The sequence below is a fragment of the Gopherus evgoodei genome, chromosome 3 (assembly GCF_007399415.2).
Source record: "Gopherus evgoodei ecotype Sinaloan lineage chromosome 3, rGopEvg1_v1.p, whole genome shotgun sequence".
In the NCBI taxonomy this organism is placed as follows: Eukaryota; Metazoa; Chordata; order Testudines; family Testudinidae; genus Gopherus; species Gopherus evgoodei.
The window spans coordinates 171,283,607-171,300,009 of NC_044324.1; the positions used below are offsets into that span (position 1 = coordinate 171,283,607).

A 16,403-nucleotide genomic window follows, 5' to 3' on the forward strand; every position below is an offset into this window, starting at 1 on the left:
ATGAAGAAAATCTGTACATTTGCCAAGAGGTTTGTATGACCCTCCTCCCCACTCTATGAATAGTATGAGCACAATGACTCAGCTGTTAGAAACCCCAGAGCCTAGGTGATATTTTTCCACATCTAGTCTGCTGTATCAGGAGAGAGTGGTTTTCTTGTTTCCTACATCATCTTGGTGTCCTCCCAGTCCTTTAGAACAGAGCTGACCTATTTGGCTTGAGCTGAAATGGTGCTGAGCAGTTGTCTGGATTTAATAGTTGTTTTTTCTTGTTCTCATGTTTCCTGGAGGGAATCCCAAACTACGTTATTATGTGTGTTTTCTTGCTTTTCCATGTTCACCCACTATGTCTGCAGAAGTTCTGCTATATTAGCTAATGCTCTGTGGTTTATATGTCCCACTCCGTGCTATTTGCTTTTTTTGTACTGTGCTATCTTGAGTTTATCCTTCCTCCATCTCTGTTTATGAGTCCTTTTTAACGACAAAACTGAACACAAAATATTCTCAGCCAGTTGTAGCAGGCCAGTGTTGTGTCACATTTCTTGCCAGGATAGTGAGCCACTCCTTGGATAAGTTGTAGATCCCAGATGTTAAGCTTCTGGTGCCTTATCTGACTCCTCAGGCAGCTGTTATTGGCAATCCTTAGAAGTGCTTATGCAGCTGGGCGGGTCCTTTTATTTGATTACACTGTCTCTCTAGCCACAGCAGGCAAAGAAATGCTGTGTCTCTTCTACCTTCTTCCCAACGTCTCCAAGAAAAAAAAAGTATTGTCTGGCTAGTTCACTGCAATCACTATCTTTTTCTATTTATGTGGAAAGAACTTCTAGGGACTCTCTTGGATTATAGAGAATAAGCAGAAGTATCTAAATGTGACATGGCCAAAGAGCATCCCACAGAAGCTACAATCAACCATGTGGCCATCCTTTGTAAGGTGTGACTGCTGAGACATGTGGCTTCTGAATATAGCACTTATGTGGGCTGCTCACATCAAAATGATTCAATGTCTTCTGGGACTTGTTGTCAGCATGAGCCATACTTCTGTATGGAAGAGGAAGGTGACTACAGACTACTTCAATTGGTGTGCAAATTAAGTGTGGTCCTTGACATCCAGGCAAATTGACAATGCAGTCTGTGATTAAGTAACATTTGGGACCTCCTGCTGTATACCAAGGTAGGAACCTGTTACTTTGGAAATGATCTGACTAGCATACCAAGTTTTTATGTGCACTCTCTAGTGACAGGCAGGCTAAAAGATGAGAGAGAGACACATCAGAGGGCTCAGTTAATCCCATTGGCTTCCAGCAGGAAGAGAATAGAGATCCAGGTATGCATCTAGCCAACCACAGAACCATTAGATCTCTGAACTATACATGGAGTTTAAAAGGGAATGTGACGTATATGATACTCCATTCTATTCAGATTCTTATGCCTCCCCCATCACCACAGTAGTTTAGTGCCTTCTGACATGACTAACATCGGTCACATGTGGCTTTGGTGCTTGGAATGAATGAAAGTCTCTGTTGCTTTGTCATGTTGTATGCCTATTGCTGTGCTTAACACAAGAGAGCATGAGACACTAAAGTCAGAAATACACAGTAAGTTCCACTTATCAATTACTTGATTGAAAACCAAAGGTAGTAAGTACTTCAGAGCAGGAACCATGTCTACCTCTACATGGCATCTAGCACACAGTAGGACCCCGATTCTGAACAGGGCCTCTAGGTGCTGCCATAACAGAACAAATAATAAAATCCATGAAGATCATTCTATTATCCTGATGCACAAAATGGCTTTTTGTTCTCTTCTTTCTTGTTGGTAATATTTTAATTACTGTACATTTAATGTTAGTGGCTCCTGGTGGCAAGGTTTACAACTGCAGTATTTATGCTAATATTTATTTACAGGTCAAAAGGTATGAGAATCCCAAATACTAAACAAATTTTCTGTTGAACCATTCAGAACATCAGACATAGGAACCAGAAATGCATCATAATTTTTCTTCCATCCTTGCTGTAAGTAACAATGCAGCAGAGTAAATCCACTCTTTTTAGGATTTGCTTCCTCCAAATTAATGTTGGGGGGTTCTCATACCTGCTCTGCAGATGTTGTTCTCAGTGTTGTAGCGAGGTTCATAATATAGACTCCTTTTCTTGAAGGTTCAGTGTGGATGAATGGCACCTGAGAAAAACAGAAAAAATGATTACAGGTCTAGAAAACATGACCTATGAGGGAAGATTGAAAAAACTGGGTTTATTTAGTCTGGAGAAGAGAAGACTGAGGGGAGACATAACAGTTTTCAAGTAGATAAAAGGTTGCTACAAGAAGAAGGGAGAAAAATGGTTCTCCTTAATTTATGAAGCTAGGACAAGAAGAAATGGGCTTAAATTGCAGCAAATTGGTTTAGATTGGACATTAGGGAAAACTTCCTAACTGTCAGTGTGTTTAAGCACTGGAATAAACGGCATAAGGAGGCTCTGGAATCTGCATCTTTGGAGGTTTTAAAGAGCAGATTAAACAAATACCTGTCAGGGATGGTCTAGGATAATACTTAGTCCTGCCACGAGTGCAGGAGACTGGACTAGATGTCCTCTCGAGGTCCCTTTCAGTCCTACAATTTTATGATTCTATGATTTACAATTTATTTGTAAGTATTTCCCCAATATTATTCCCTTAGTGCCATTGTTGCAGAGCTGCAGGACAGAAAATATGGCCTATGACTGGCATCATGATACCTATATTGTCACTAGAAAAAGCAAGTACAGTCCAAACTTGGGGAAGAATTGTGTACGTCTAGTAGTTATTGCATATGAAAATGAGCTGTCAGTTCAGCTGTGCTGATTCTGGGCGTCCCATGAGGCTTTAAATAATAATTTGTTTCTTTATCTTTTTTTTTTAAATACAAGAAGAGATTATTATAGAATATGGAACTGCCTGTAAAATCTGTTTTTAGATGATCCCAGCCATTTTAAAGTAAAATACACCTTGTCATGGTATGATTCCCCACTCTGAACCTTAGCGTCCAAAAGGTGGGGTACCTGCATGAACCCCTCTAAGCTTAATTACTAGCTTAGAAATGATAGAGCTGCCACCACCCAAAAATATGGTGTTTTGGGGCACTTTCTGGCCCCCAAACCCTTCCCTGGGGAACCCAATACCCAAAACCCCTTGGGTCTCACAACAAAGGGAAATAAAACATTCCCCCTCCTTTCTTCCTCCCAGATTCTCCCCTCCCTGGGTAACACTGGGAGATCCCTGTGATTCAACTCCTTGAATCTTAAAACAGAGAGGAAATTCACCTTCCCCCTCCTTCTCTCCCCCTCCCAGACTCTCCGTGAGAGAGAGACAGTGATCCTAACACAGAGAGAAATCAGGCTTTTCCTCCTCCCTTCTCTTCTTTCTCCTACCAGTTCCCTGGTGAGTGCAGACCCCCTCCCCTTGGGTCTTACACAAGAAATAAAAAAAAATCAATCAGGTTCTTAAAAAGAAAAGCTTTTAATAAAAGAAAGAAAAAAAGTAAAAATTGTCTCTGTAAAATCAAGATGGAAAACATTATAGGGTCTTTCAGCTTATAGACACTAGAGAGAATCCTCCCCCCAGCACAAATACAAGTTGTAGCAAACAGATATACAATCCTTCCAGCAAAATACACATTTGCAAATAAAGAAAACAATCAAAAGACTAAACCGCCTTTCTAACTGGTACTTATTAAATTGAACAGAAGAGGCTGTTTCAGAAAATCGGAGAGTCTGTATACATGTCTGGTCCCTCTCAGAACCCAGAGAGAACAAAGAAAAACCCAGAAAGCACAGACAAAGGCTTCCCTCCACCGAGATTTGAAATTATCTTGTCTCCTGATTGGTCCTCTGGTCAGGTGTTCCAGGTTTACTGAGCTAGTTAACCCTTTACAGGTAAAAGAGACATTAACCCTTAACCATCTGTTTATGACACGCCCCCCAAATCACAGACAGTGGGGAACCTCACTGGCGGTGATTTTCTTCCTAGAACTTTAAAATAAACAGATTAATTCAACACGTGCACCTTTACATATACTACTGAGTATGTAAATTACAAGACTTTTTACATCTGAAGAACAATTTTTAACCAGTTAATTCTGGGAAACTTTCATAGGAGAGTGCATCAGCTACTTTGTTAGAAGCTCCTGAAATGTGTTGAATTTCAAAATCAAAATCTTGGAGAGCTAAACTCCATCAAAGCAGTTTTTTGTTGTTTCCCTTGGCAGTATGAAGCCATTTTAGCTCAGCATGGTCGGTTTATCGCTGGAACCGCCGTCCCCAAACGTATGGGCATATCTTTTCCAGGGCATACACAATGGCATAGCACTCCTTTTCACTGATTGACCAGTTACTTTCCCTCTCAGACAGTTTTTTGCTGAGAAACACGATAGGATGGAAGTTTTGATCCGGTCCTTCCTGCATTAGAACTGCTCCTACACCACGCTGAGATGCATCTGTGGTTACTAGGAATGGTTTGTCAAAGGCCGGGGCCCTTAGCACAGGGTCAGACATGAGCGTCGCCTTAAGCTGAGTAAAGGCCTTCTGACACTCATCAGTCCACTTAACTGCATTCAGCTGGGTCTTTTTGGTCAGGTCGGTCAGTGGGGCAGCGATTTGGCTGTAGTGTGGTACAAATTGCCTGTAATACCCGGCCAAGCCTAAGAAGGATTGGGCCTGTTTCTTTGACTTTGGGACAGGCCACTTTTGGATAGCATCCACCTTGGCCTGTAGGGGGTTTATGGTTCCTTAACCCACCTGATGTCCCAGGTAAGTCACTCTGTTTTGGCCTATTTGACACTTTTTGGCCTTAACCATTAGTCCTGCCTGCCTGATGCGCTCAAAGACTTTTTCTAGGTGTTCGGGCCATGAATCAGAAAAAATGGTCACATCACCGAGGTAGGCAACTGCATATTCTCCCAATCCTGCTAGGAGACCATCTACAAGTCTTTGGAAGGTGGCGGGTGCATTTCGCAGCCCGAAAAGAAGCACATTAAATTCATACACCCCTGCATGGGTGGTGATTGCTGTCCTTTCCTTGGTAGGTTCATCTAGCGGTACTTGCCAGTACCACGTGGTTAAGTCTATTGTAGATATGAACTTGGCACGTCCCAACTTCTCCAATAGCTTATAGGTGCGTGGCACTGGATAGTTGTCTGGGCAAGTTACCGCATTTAGCTTACGGTAGTCCATGCAAAAGCGTATTTCTCCATCTGGTTTGGGTACCAGAACCACTGGAGATGCCCATGCACTGGTAGATGAGCGGATTATACCCATCTATAGCATGTTTTGGAGCTCCCGTTCTATAGCAGCTTGGGCATGAGGAGACACCCGGTAGGATGGGGTTCTAACTGGGTGAGCATTACCTGTGTCAGTGGAGTGGTATGCCTGTTCAGTCCGTCCTGGGGTGGCTGAGAACAATGGGGTGAAGGTAGTGCACAGCTCCTTGATCTGTTGCCGCTGCAGACGTTACAGGGTTGTGGAGAGGTTCACCTCTTCCACGCCACCGTCACTTTTTCCTTCTTAGTAGACACCTTCAAGCCACTCAGCGTCATCTCCTCCCTGGGCTGTAAACTGACAAATCTGTAAGTCTCTGGAATAAAAGGGCTTGAGAGAATTAACATGGTACACTCTGGGCTTTAGGGAGGAATTGGGAAATGCTATGAGGTAGTTAACAGCTCCCAGGCGCTCTTGGACCGTGAATGACCCTTCCCATGATGCTTCCATCTTATGGGCCTGTTGCACCTTCAAGACCATAACCTGGTCTCCTACCTTGAAGGAACGCTCTCTGGTATGTCTATCATACCAGACCTTTTGTTCTTTCTGAGCATCCTTTAGGTTTTCTTTAGCAAGGGCTAACAAGTGTCGGAGGGTGCTTTGTAGGTTGCTTACAAAGTCTAGAATGTTAGTTCCTGGAGAAGGTGTAAACCTCTCCCATTGCTGCTTCACCAACTGTAATGGTCCCTTAACCTCATGGCCATACACAAGTTCAAACGGTGAAAACCCTAAACTGGGATGTGGTACAGCCCTGTAGGCAAAGAGCAACTGCTGAAACACTATATCCCAGTCACTGGAGTGTTCATTCACGAATTTACTTATCATGGCCCCCAAAGTTCCATTAAACCTCTCCACCAGGCCATTGGTTTGATGGTGGTAAGGGGTGTCAACCAAGTGATTCACCCCATGAGTTTCCCACAGTTCTTTCATGGTTCCTGCCAGGAAATTAGATTCTGAATCTGTAAGGATGTCAGAGGGCCAACCTACCCTGGCAAAAATGTCTGTTAGGGCCCAGCACACAGTATTAGCCCTAGTGTTGCTTAGAGCTACTGCTTCTGGCCATCGGGTAGCAAAGTCCACGAAAGTCAGTATGTACTGCTTTCCTCTGGGGGTCTCTTTTGGGAAAGGACCCAGGATATCCACAGCTACTCGCTGAAATGGGAGCTCAATTATGGGGAGTGGCTGGAGAGGGGCCTTGACTGTTCAGGAACAGGGATGGGTCTGGAAGCTTGTCTGCAGGTAACCATTCCCACCCTCTTGGCCCGCTTTACCTGGTTGGCCAAGTCTTCCCCCAGTAGCATGGGGTGGGATAATTGTCATAGACTGCAAAAGTCCGCATTCCTGACCAGCCTTTGTACTGGACAGGCAGTTCAGCTGTAGCCAAGTCTACAGCTTTTGACATGAAGGGGTAATTTGTCACTTGGGCCTTTGGGTTGATGAATTTGGGGTCCACTAAGGATTGATGGATAGCTGACACTTGTGGCCCCGTGTCTCTCCACGTGATAACCTTCTTTCCGCCCACTCTCAAAATTTCCCTTCGCTCCGAGGGTATTTGAGAGGCATCTGGGCCTGGGGATCTTTGGTGTGATGGTGGTGTAATGAACTGTACTTGGTTGGGGTTCTTGAGGCAGTTGTCCTTTATATGTCCCAGTTCATTACATTTAAAGCATCGCCCAACTGACTGGTCACCGGGCCGATGTGGGTTACTGAAGACTGGTGAGGTGGGAGAATAGGGAGTCTGGGGCTTTCCTTGGGTTATAGGTGGGGTCTTGGGTTGCCTCGAGTATAGGGTTTATTGTCGGTGTGCCCCCTGTGGTATTCGCTCCCCTTGACAGTAGCTTTTTTCTTTTCTGCCACTTCTATCCATCTGGCTCCAATCTCCCCCACCTCGGTTACAGATTTGGGCTTCCCATCTAGGATGTACCTTTCTATTTCCTCAGGAACACCCTCTAAGAACTGTTCCATTTGCATCAGGAGGGACAGCTCTTCTAGAATTTTAACCTTTGTTCCTGATATCCAGGCATCCCAATTCTTTCCAATGTGGTGGACGTGTCGGGGAAATGACACATCTGGTTTCCACCTTAGGGCTCTGAACCGCCGACGGGCATGCTCAGGTATTATCCCCATTCTGATTCTGGCCTTGGTTTGAAAAAGTTTATAATCATTCATGGTTTCCCTAGGCATTTCAGCCGCCACCTCTGCTAAGGGTCCACTGAGCTGTGGTCTCAGCTCTACCATGTACTGGTCTTCAGAGATGCTGTACCCAAGGCAGGCCCTTTCAAAATTTTCTAAGAAGCCCTCAATGTCATCACCTGCCTTGTAGGTGGGAAATTTCTTAGGATGGGGAACAATAACTGGCGAAGGGTTGTTAAGATTGGCTGTGTCCTTCTGCTTAGCCTGTTCTAATTCCAGGGCCTGCTGGTGTGCCTCCCTTTGGAACTCTATTTTTCTTTTGTGGTCCGCGTCTTTGGCTTCTTGCTCTCTTTTTTGTGGGCTGCCTCTTCCCTGGCTGTTTCTGCATTTATTAGTTCCATCTTTCTTCTATGTTCATTGTCTCTTTCTATGGCTACTAGCTTTGCTTGTTCCTGTCTAATGGCTTTCTTGGAACTCATGGCTCCTGCTTTTTTGTGCTGGTTGCGCCCTCTGCTGTTGAATGTCTGGAATGTTGCAGCTCAGGGTTGCTTGGCAACAGACTTTTTTTAACACTTTCTAACTAGCCTTTGCCCGACAAGTTAGAAGAAAAAAAACACACTTTCATTTGCAAATGTGTTTTGCTGGTGTTTGCTGACTCACAGTGGAGTCCTTTTGTTTAACAAAGATCCTTGTTAAACTTTAATGCCTCTGCCTTCAGGCAGTCTTTCTGCACAACCAGAAAGGAGAAAAGGAAAAAAAAAATTGTTTTTCTGGCTGTAGTTTTAAAAAAAACCCTCTTGCCTGCTTACCAACAGCTAGCAGAGAGAAAAGAAAAAAAAATCAATCAGGTCTTAAAAAGAAAAGCTTTTAATAAAAGAAAGAAAAAATGTAAAAATTGTCTCTGTAAAATCAAGATGGAAAACGTTATAGGGTCTTTCAGCTTATAGACACTAGAGAGAATCCTCCCCCCAGCACAAATACAAGTTGCAGTAAACAGAGATACAATCCTTCCAGCAAAATACACATTTGCAAATAAAGAAAACAATCAAAAGACTAAACCACTTTTCTAACTGGTACTTACTAAATTGAACAGAAGAGGCTGTTTCAGAAAATTGGAGAGTCTGTATACATGTCTGGTCCCTCTCAGAACCCAGGGAGAACAAAGAAAAACCCAGAAAGCACAGACAAAGGCTTCCCTCCACCAAGAGTTGAAAGTATCTTGTCTCCTGATTGGTCAGGTGTTCCAGGTTTACTGAGCTAGTTAACCCTTTACAGGTAAAAGAGACATTAACCCTTAACCATCTGTTTATAACACACCTATTTGACACTACTCAGCTGTCTAAAATAGATTTTTACATCCTGTGTCTAAACTCTACAAAAGGTACTGGAGAGAGATGTACAGGCTCATCCAACAACATATTTCACTTCTGTGATAAGCTCCTGAACCAAGTGTTTCTTATTGAAGTGTTCCATCCGTTCCTATGAGCTGCTGCTGTTATGCTGTGCAAAATCCACTGTCTGATATTAAACTTTTTTCAAGAACCAAATTGTCTCTTGGACTATAGGAAGTGTATCTGTTCCAAGGAAAAAATGCGTTAGTGTGTCCTGGATGCTCTTATGTTTTGAGAAATTCTTGACAAATTGCATAAAGGTTTTAAATTGGGAGGTATTGGTATTATTTTTTTAGTTGAAAAAGTTGCAGTACACAAGCAGTGTTAATCTAATGCCACTATGAAATATCTTTGTGCCCTGACCACACAAAGATATCTTTGTGCCCTGACCGCATTTCTAGCAGAGGTTTTCAAATAACTATCAGCAAATTTTTGTATTTGATTGTAGCAGTAATAAATGAGTAAGGATCTGTGGTTAGAGGGTCATCTTGGAATAGACCTTGCTGTAATATGACAAAAAAGTAAAGTAAAAAAGCACTGTGATCAGTGTATAATGCAATGTTTTCTTACGTCGGCCCACGTTCCTTCTGAAGTTATTTCCATTCAAACATGAAATTTGGATTCTGCTATAATGGATGCAATAGATACAGCTACTTGGATTGTAAACTGTTTAGGTCAAAGAACTTCTCATCAAGCTGTCTGAAAATTACTATGCACCTCTTGGCACTATATAAATGATACTGTACTGTAAGAGCCCAATTTTGCTGTGTTACACTAGTGTAAATCCAGACTAACTCCATTGACATTGATTTAATTGAGAGCAAAATTTGGTCAGAAGCATTTCCGAGGTTTTGCTGTGAAACTCAGCAGTTCCAGTACTCTTGATTTTAGTACATTTACCCTATTGATGTTCTGTAATACAGTGATATCTGCCGGGGAAAAAACACTAAAGATCTAGAGAAGCTTAATTTCTATCTAAATTAGATGATACTTTATTTTTAGCCTCTTGTTCTAGTAGCTATTTCAGCTATTCTATGCCAAACAGAGGATTTATGTGAACTGAAACAATTTGCCTGTTTGACAAAACTGTCTGTTGCACTGCTGGCACGTTAGCAATAATACAGAGAAATCAACAGGCTGTAGCTTGTAACAGGAAATGAACTAAAGTACAAAAACCACAGCGTTGAGTCAGTTATCGGTGTGCAATGGCAATCAAGCTTTCATTTGCTACAGCTAGAAAACCCTGAGTGTGCCATTGACATGTCAGGTTGTTGTTGGTAATGAGAACAGAAAGAGGTTAAGAAAACAATGGCAGATCCACATGCAGTGTGGTCAGCAAGTCTCTTCATATGGCAGAATTTCACTAAGCTTTGACAAATGTCCAGTTCACCTGTTTATACTTTCAGCTTTCTGCTGCTTGAACAGTGTTTCTTTTCCCTCTGGATTAAGATAGTGCCCTTTTCCAAAAAATATACAAACACACTTGTTCATAGAGAGAGACAGAATCAATGTGGTAGTCTGTTTTCTTCTGTGACTATATCCCAGTGTTGCCACTGCCATTTCATAACTTGCATAGTTATTTCTTTGCAGGCAACCATAACTGCTAATGATGCCACATTAATTCTGTCAGCCTATAAAAGCTGATCACTACATGAGTTAGCTTCTATTATACTAAGCAGACGGTACAGTGTATCTACAATAATACAAATGTAGGTCAGAGCACTCTTAGGGCTGTTTCTTAGAAACACTAATCACTGCTTTTCTCTTAGTATCAGTTGCATAATAACTAACCCTATTAGACCCTTAAAGTCTTGAGCATTCTTTCACCAAAAGCACATCCTTGTTTTTCACACTGTATAACTTCTAATTTGTGTGGTTCACCCAAATCTCAACAGAATCTGCTCTCTGAATGCCCTTGAGGTGGTGGTTGTTTCTGTGAACGCTCTCCAGTTGAAGAATTTCCTTTTCCACTTGCTCAGGATATAGTGTGGCTACTACAATGAGAGGCCACTTCCTAATGAAAGGGTAGATCCTGTTAGCACAGTTCCTCTGGTTTGCAGGGGGAAACAAACTATTCAGCTTTGTGCAATATTCCAAAACTGGGAGCAAATCTCACAAGCACAAAATGAATCCTTTCTATGCTATTCAGTGTCTTCATGTGAAGTACAAACTCCGCCTACCAACAAACAATAAATGTTAAGCTAGTCTAAATTAAAGACAAAATGGGACTGGAGTTATTATGAGAAAAATAATAAAATCTTTTCTCACCATACTCTGAAATTAAACACTTTTAGAGAGAGAAACAAATCTTTTTCTCATGGTTCCATTCACGAAATTCAGTTTTTTGAGCTATACTAATAACATTGTTCTGTTTGTGCACAAATGCTATTTTACACTAAATATTCTGCATTAACTTTTTTGCTGTAAAATATCTCTAGCAGAAGGCACAGACCTCAAAATGCGTGGACAAAGTGGTAAGTCAAGAATGCTGACTTTAATTATTTATTTCAAATAGATTTGGGAGGGGGAGAGCAGGATGAGGATGGCTAGGTGAGTCCAGTCTCAAAATCTTCTTTTTTTATGCAACTGATGTTTGAGCAAACATCTAGAGAGTTGAACCCAGTCTGCATGGATGGGTTGTGCAAGGGCTGAAAAATGGAATCCTAACCAGGGCAGAGGATGGCTGTAGCTATTACTACAGGGCATGAGGAGGGGTAGCAAACATAATTGTGTAGAAATCCTGCCTCCTTGCTCCCAAACACACCCATGGTCCAGTATGGAGAGCTGTTACATAGTGCTATTCCATGATGCAAAGGGTGTTGTAGCCCATGGGGCTAGCCTGCTAGCACGGTCTTTTATGTAATCTGTTTTCTTTATTGGTTTGATTATTATTCTCTTGGTTAATGTTTTATACTAAATAATTTCAGTACACATTTCTTCATTATACTTGGCTGTAACACAAGGAACATACAGGTCTGTATCCTGTATGATTAGCTACAGCAAGTTAGCATAAAAGTTTGTAATCTTTGGCATAGACAAATGGCCTACCAGATACCTCTCTTGATTTTGGGGAACTGAACAAAAAACTGAATGTGTTCACCAAAATTCTGGAAAATATCGGTAACCACAAGGTACTCTATACCGCAGAACATGGAAGTAATGATCTAGGCCAAAGGTGACGGTTTTGAGGATGAGATAATTGATATTAATATGTATGAATATGGTATAATATGTCAGAATATGCTAGCCTATACAATAAGTGAACCTGAAGATTTATCTGGATCAATGGTTGGGCATTGATATGAATATTCAAGACAGTGTCAGGACCTTAAAAGAGGGAAAACCACCATGTGGAGGGGTCATTCCTTCTCTTAGTTATCTTCTGTTAAGCTATCAGCTCAGCATCTGTAATATAATTTAGCTACTGAACACTTGAACCTGATCTCTACCAGCTTGGGATTGAAAAGCCTGGAGCATTGAACTCATTGGGTGTGCCAGAGATGAGGCTGGTCCTCTGTCTCTCACTACCAGGTCTCCAAAGAAGGGTGTGAGTACGCTAGTTTAAGTAGCCTTTTATTAAAGATATATTACTTCCAGAGACTATAGAACTGTATTACTTTTTTGTGACTCTGTGGTTTGTAACTTTGGTTACTCTCTTGTTAATTTTAATAAAGATCTTGAAAATTTGGTTTTGTCTTCAGCATGAGTGTCCTTCCCACACATGCCGAGGGTCTGTACAAGATATTGCACTCCCTATGCTCTCTAATTCTGTAGCCTGAATCTGGGATAAAAATCTAGGTATTTTCGGGTTAGATCATTGGTGAGCTGTAATAAATTAGCACTATAATTTCAGGTCAACAGTGTTCACTTGCATAGTGGAAACGGCTGTGCTTTAGGCCCTATGTAGAGCTGTACAAGATGTATTTATACAGCACCCACATGGGCTAGGCCCTTAAAAATGATTGGGAAGACAGGCCCAAGCCTTCCTTCAATAATTTGCAGTCTAAACAGATAAAATACAATGGACTAATGGAGAAAAGGGATACAACATAGCAGCAAAGGGTGAATGATGTTTTATCACTGTCTTGTTCTAGATAAGTTTCATGACTGTCTGCTCCTTAATCTAACAAGTGTAATGGCTATACCCACTGCTTTAGTGTGGGAGATCTGGGCAGTATGAGACTTATTTCTTTAAGAGGGAACTCAATAGGATGTGGTAGAAGTCCAATCATCTAAAACTGGACAAAGTGCGCCTGGGATAACTGACAGGAATAATTCCCCATTAGCAAGGGAGTAGACTATGTGTGACTTGGCATTTGCCATCTCTGATGTTCATGAAATTAACACTAATCCCACACACATTTACCTAATTTTTTTTAATAACTTGAAGGGTGATGGAGTAGAGGAAAGGTGTATTGATTAGCCCACATAGCACTCTCTTATTATTAACTTCTTGTCATATTTCATTAGAAGATAGAGCTGGAGGGTTTACAGAGCAGTTTCTGCATGCGAGGCATTATAAATCCTAAATCAAAAAGCATTTCATTCGTAATGCAGTAAATGCCAAAGCCATAACAATGCCTGTTTGTTCTCTGCTTAAGTCAAACTCTGACTCCTCAAACCACCAGCAGCATCATGTGAGTGACATTTTGAGTATATCATAACTTTGTATTTTTGCAGAGACAGCAACATAATTCATCATAATCTCTTTCACTCTGACTTGTGGTGGTTTGCTTCAAAAAAATAGAAGGCAAAAAGCAAGGCAAGTTAAGTATATGCACAATTTTGATGGCAGTAGCTGTTTTCTTTGGGGCATAGTAAACAAGGCCAGAAGGGACCACTCTGGTTGGTTACCCTCACAGGTAAAAATGTACACCTTATTTCCAGTCTGAATTGTCTAGCTTCAACTTCCAGCCAATAGATCATGTTATATTTTTCTCTGCTAGACTGAAGAGCTCATTATTGAATATTTGTAGATGCAAATAGATGTAATCAATACAGGAAAGACAGTTGTAATTGAAAAAACTGGTTTTGAAGAAAGCAAGCACAGTGATACACTGAATTTGTTCCAGCATGTTCATTTGACTGAAGAAAACAAGGAACCTCAGGCCAGATCCACAGAGGGACTTAGGATGCCTAAACCCCATTTTAAGGCTCCCAAGTCCCAGTTTTGTGGAGTGCAATGGTGCCTAAAACTGCTGCATGGCTATCACCTAACCCTATAGGTGCCTAAACTCACTCAGTGCCTAAATTTCCACTGTAAAAGCTCCCTAGGCGCCTAAGATGCTGCCTCACTCTAGGTGTCTGGCCACCTATATCCCTTGAGAGGGGTGGGGGGCAGCGTTTCCTCTAATTTTTTACATCCATGTGCGAAATTAATTTTCTTATGTGCACCAATATGGAGGTCATGTGTGACACATCACCTTCTTATTAGTTTACATAACAAAATTCATGTGGTGGGGATGGGGCTGAGGAGTTCGGAGTGTGGGAGGGGGATTAGGGCTGGGGCAAAGGGTTGGGTTGTGGGGATGAGAGCTCTGGGGTGGGGCCGGGGATGAGAGGTTTGGGGTACGAGAGAGGGCTCAGGGCTAGGGCAGACAGTTGGAGTGTGGGGGCTCTGGGGTGGGGCCAGGGATGAGGGGTTTGAGGTGCCGGCTGTGGTGGGAAGAGATGATTTCCCCCAGCCCTCTCTTGCTGCAGCAGCTCGAGGTTAGGGGAGAGGCACCTCTCCCCGGCCGGCCGTGGCAGCTCCGTCGGGGCTGGGCCAGGATAGTCCGAGGGAGGGTCTCCTCTCCTCTGGCTGCGGCAGGTCTGCACTGGGGCCAACGAGGAAGGGCGCTTCTCCATGCCACAGCCCAGAGTCCCTGCATGGGGCTTAATAGGCATCTATGCAGCCACGCAGCTTAGCGGGAACTTAGGTGGGGGGTTGCCTGCCTTTGCAGTGTGTGAGTGCAGGTCACTTGACAGAATTACCTGGTTATATCTCCTTTAATCATCTCTCTGCCCTTGCAGGGTTGTTGGGCAGGGGCGCTGGAACAGGGGAAGCCAGAAGGTCATGGCCCCTCCACTTTTTACTGGCTGTAAGGGCAAGTGATGGGGGAGAGGGGGTGGAAAAGAGTGAGCGGGGGAGGTGTCTGGGGGGGAAGAGGCGGCATGGGGGTGGGGTCTGAAGGGAAGGGGTGGCACGAGTGTGAGGGCTCGGGGAGAAGGAGTGGTGTGAGGGCAGAGGCTCGGGGGGAAGAAGCGGCACAGGGTGTGGGGCCAGGGTTTGGATTCTGGTGGCCCCCCCAATCTTAGGGACTTTCCATCACTCCTGTCCTTGTGCACTGATGCAACTCAGTCCCTCTGTGCTCTGCTTGTGGCATATATCTAGTTCAGGTGTTCTCAAACTTCGTTGCATTGCAATCCCCTTCTGACAAAAAACATTAGCTCACAACCCCAGTAGGAGGGACCAAAGCCCAAGCCCCTCCTCTCTGGGCAGGGGGGCCAAAGCTGAAGCTTGAGGGCCTAAGCCCTGCTGCCCAGGGCTGAAGCCCTTGAGCTTTGGCTTTGGCCCTGGGCAGCGGGGCTCAGGCTTCAGCCCTGAGCTCCAGCAAATCAGTCAGCCCTGGTGACCCCATTCAAAGGGAGTCACAACCCACAGTTTGAGAAACACTGATCTAGTCTCCTGAGGGCTGTAATGCTTTGGTCTAATTTCAGTTGTCAGGTGGTGGTGATGTACAGGAGGTCTGACTAGATGACCTGCTGTCCCTTCTGGCCTTTAACTCTATGCCTAAGCCCCAGTGCAACCCTGAAACCACTTTGCCATCTTCCCTGTGGGACCTGATCTGGTAGCCATGCTTTGAGCATGGCTAATGCCACACGAAATGGCAGGAGGAAAGAAAGCAACTCTCTTAACCATTAACCAAGTGGCTAGGGTACTCCGGGGGATGTGAGAGATCCTGATTCAATTCCTCCTCAGTTTGTGAAGAAGGGCTTTGAAGAGGGGTTCTCCATTTCTCAGCTAACCACTGAGCTATGGAATAGGCTGCTGTGGGGCTCTCTTTCTTGTTGAAGCCATTTCACAATAATTAAATTGAGCTGTGGACAGATAGAGGATCATGCAAGCCCAGTGGTTTAGGGCACTCACATGGAACCCCTGTTCAAATCCCTTCTCCTCCTTGGTGGGGGTAGAGATTCAAAACAGGGTTTCCCACAGCCTGGCTGAATACCCTGATCGCTGGGCTAAAGGTTAGAAAAGAGGGCCTCGTTCCCTGCAACCCTCTGGCCATTTTGTGTGGAGTTCAGTAGGCACTTAACTCATTCTCACAAAGAAAGGCTTAGGTACCCAAACTGCCTGCCTCCAGGAGAGGTTCCTGGCCGTGTCTAGGCTGCAGGGAAGTGCCAATTCCATGGGAGGAGAGGGGCTTAGGGCACACCCCTCTTGTTTGGTATGTTTCATTGGCTAGCCTGGATGACTCCCCACATAACATGCTGGGTTTTGTGGATCTGATTCTTTTTATAGGGAGTCTATGTGCCTAATCAGGCTTTGTGGTTCCTATTGTTGTTCCAGTGATTTCTTAGTCACCTAAAAGTTAAGTGTTGCAATACCAAA

The 16,403-nt window shown here is 43.4% G+C and overlaps 1 protein-coding gene across 1 annotated transcript in view; it reads left to right on the top strand.

The window, feature by feature from the left end:
- The first annotated feature begins 705 nt into the window (after window positions 1-705).
- The window catches only part of LBR (lamin B receptor), a 92,614-nt gene continuing 76,916 nt past the window's right edge, over window positions 706-16,403 (top strand). The window contains exon 1 of the mRNA XM_030557422.1: window positions 706-1,168. The gene's annotated coding sequence lies outside the window, so the exon portion shown is untranslated. The remainder of the gene's footprint in view (window positions 1,169-16,403) is intronic.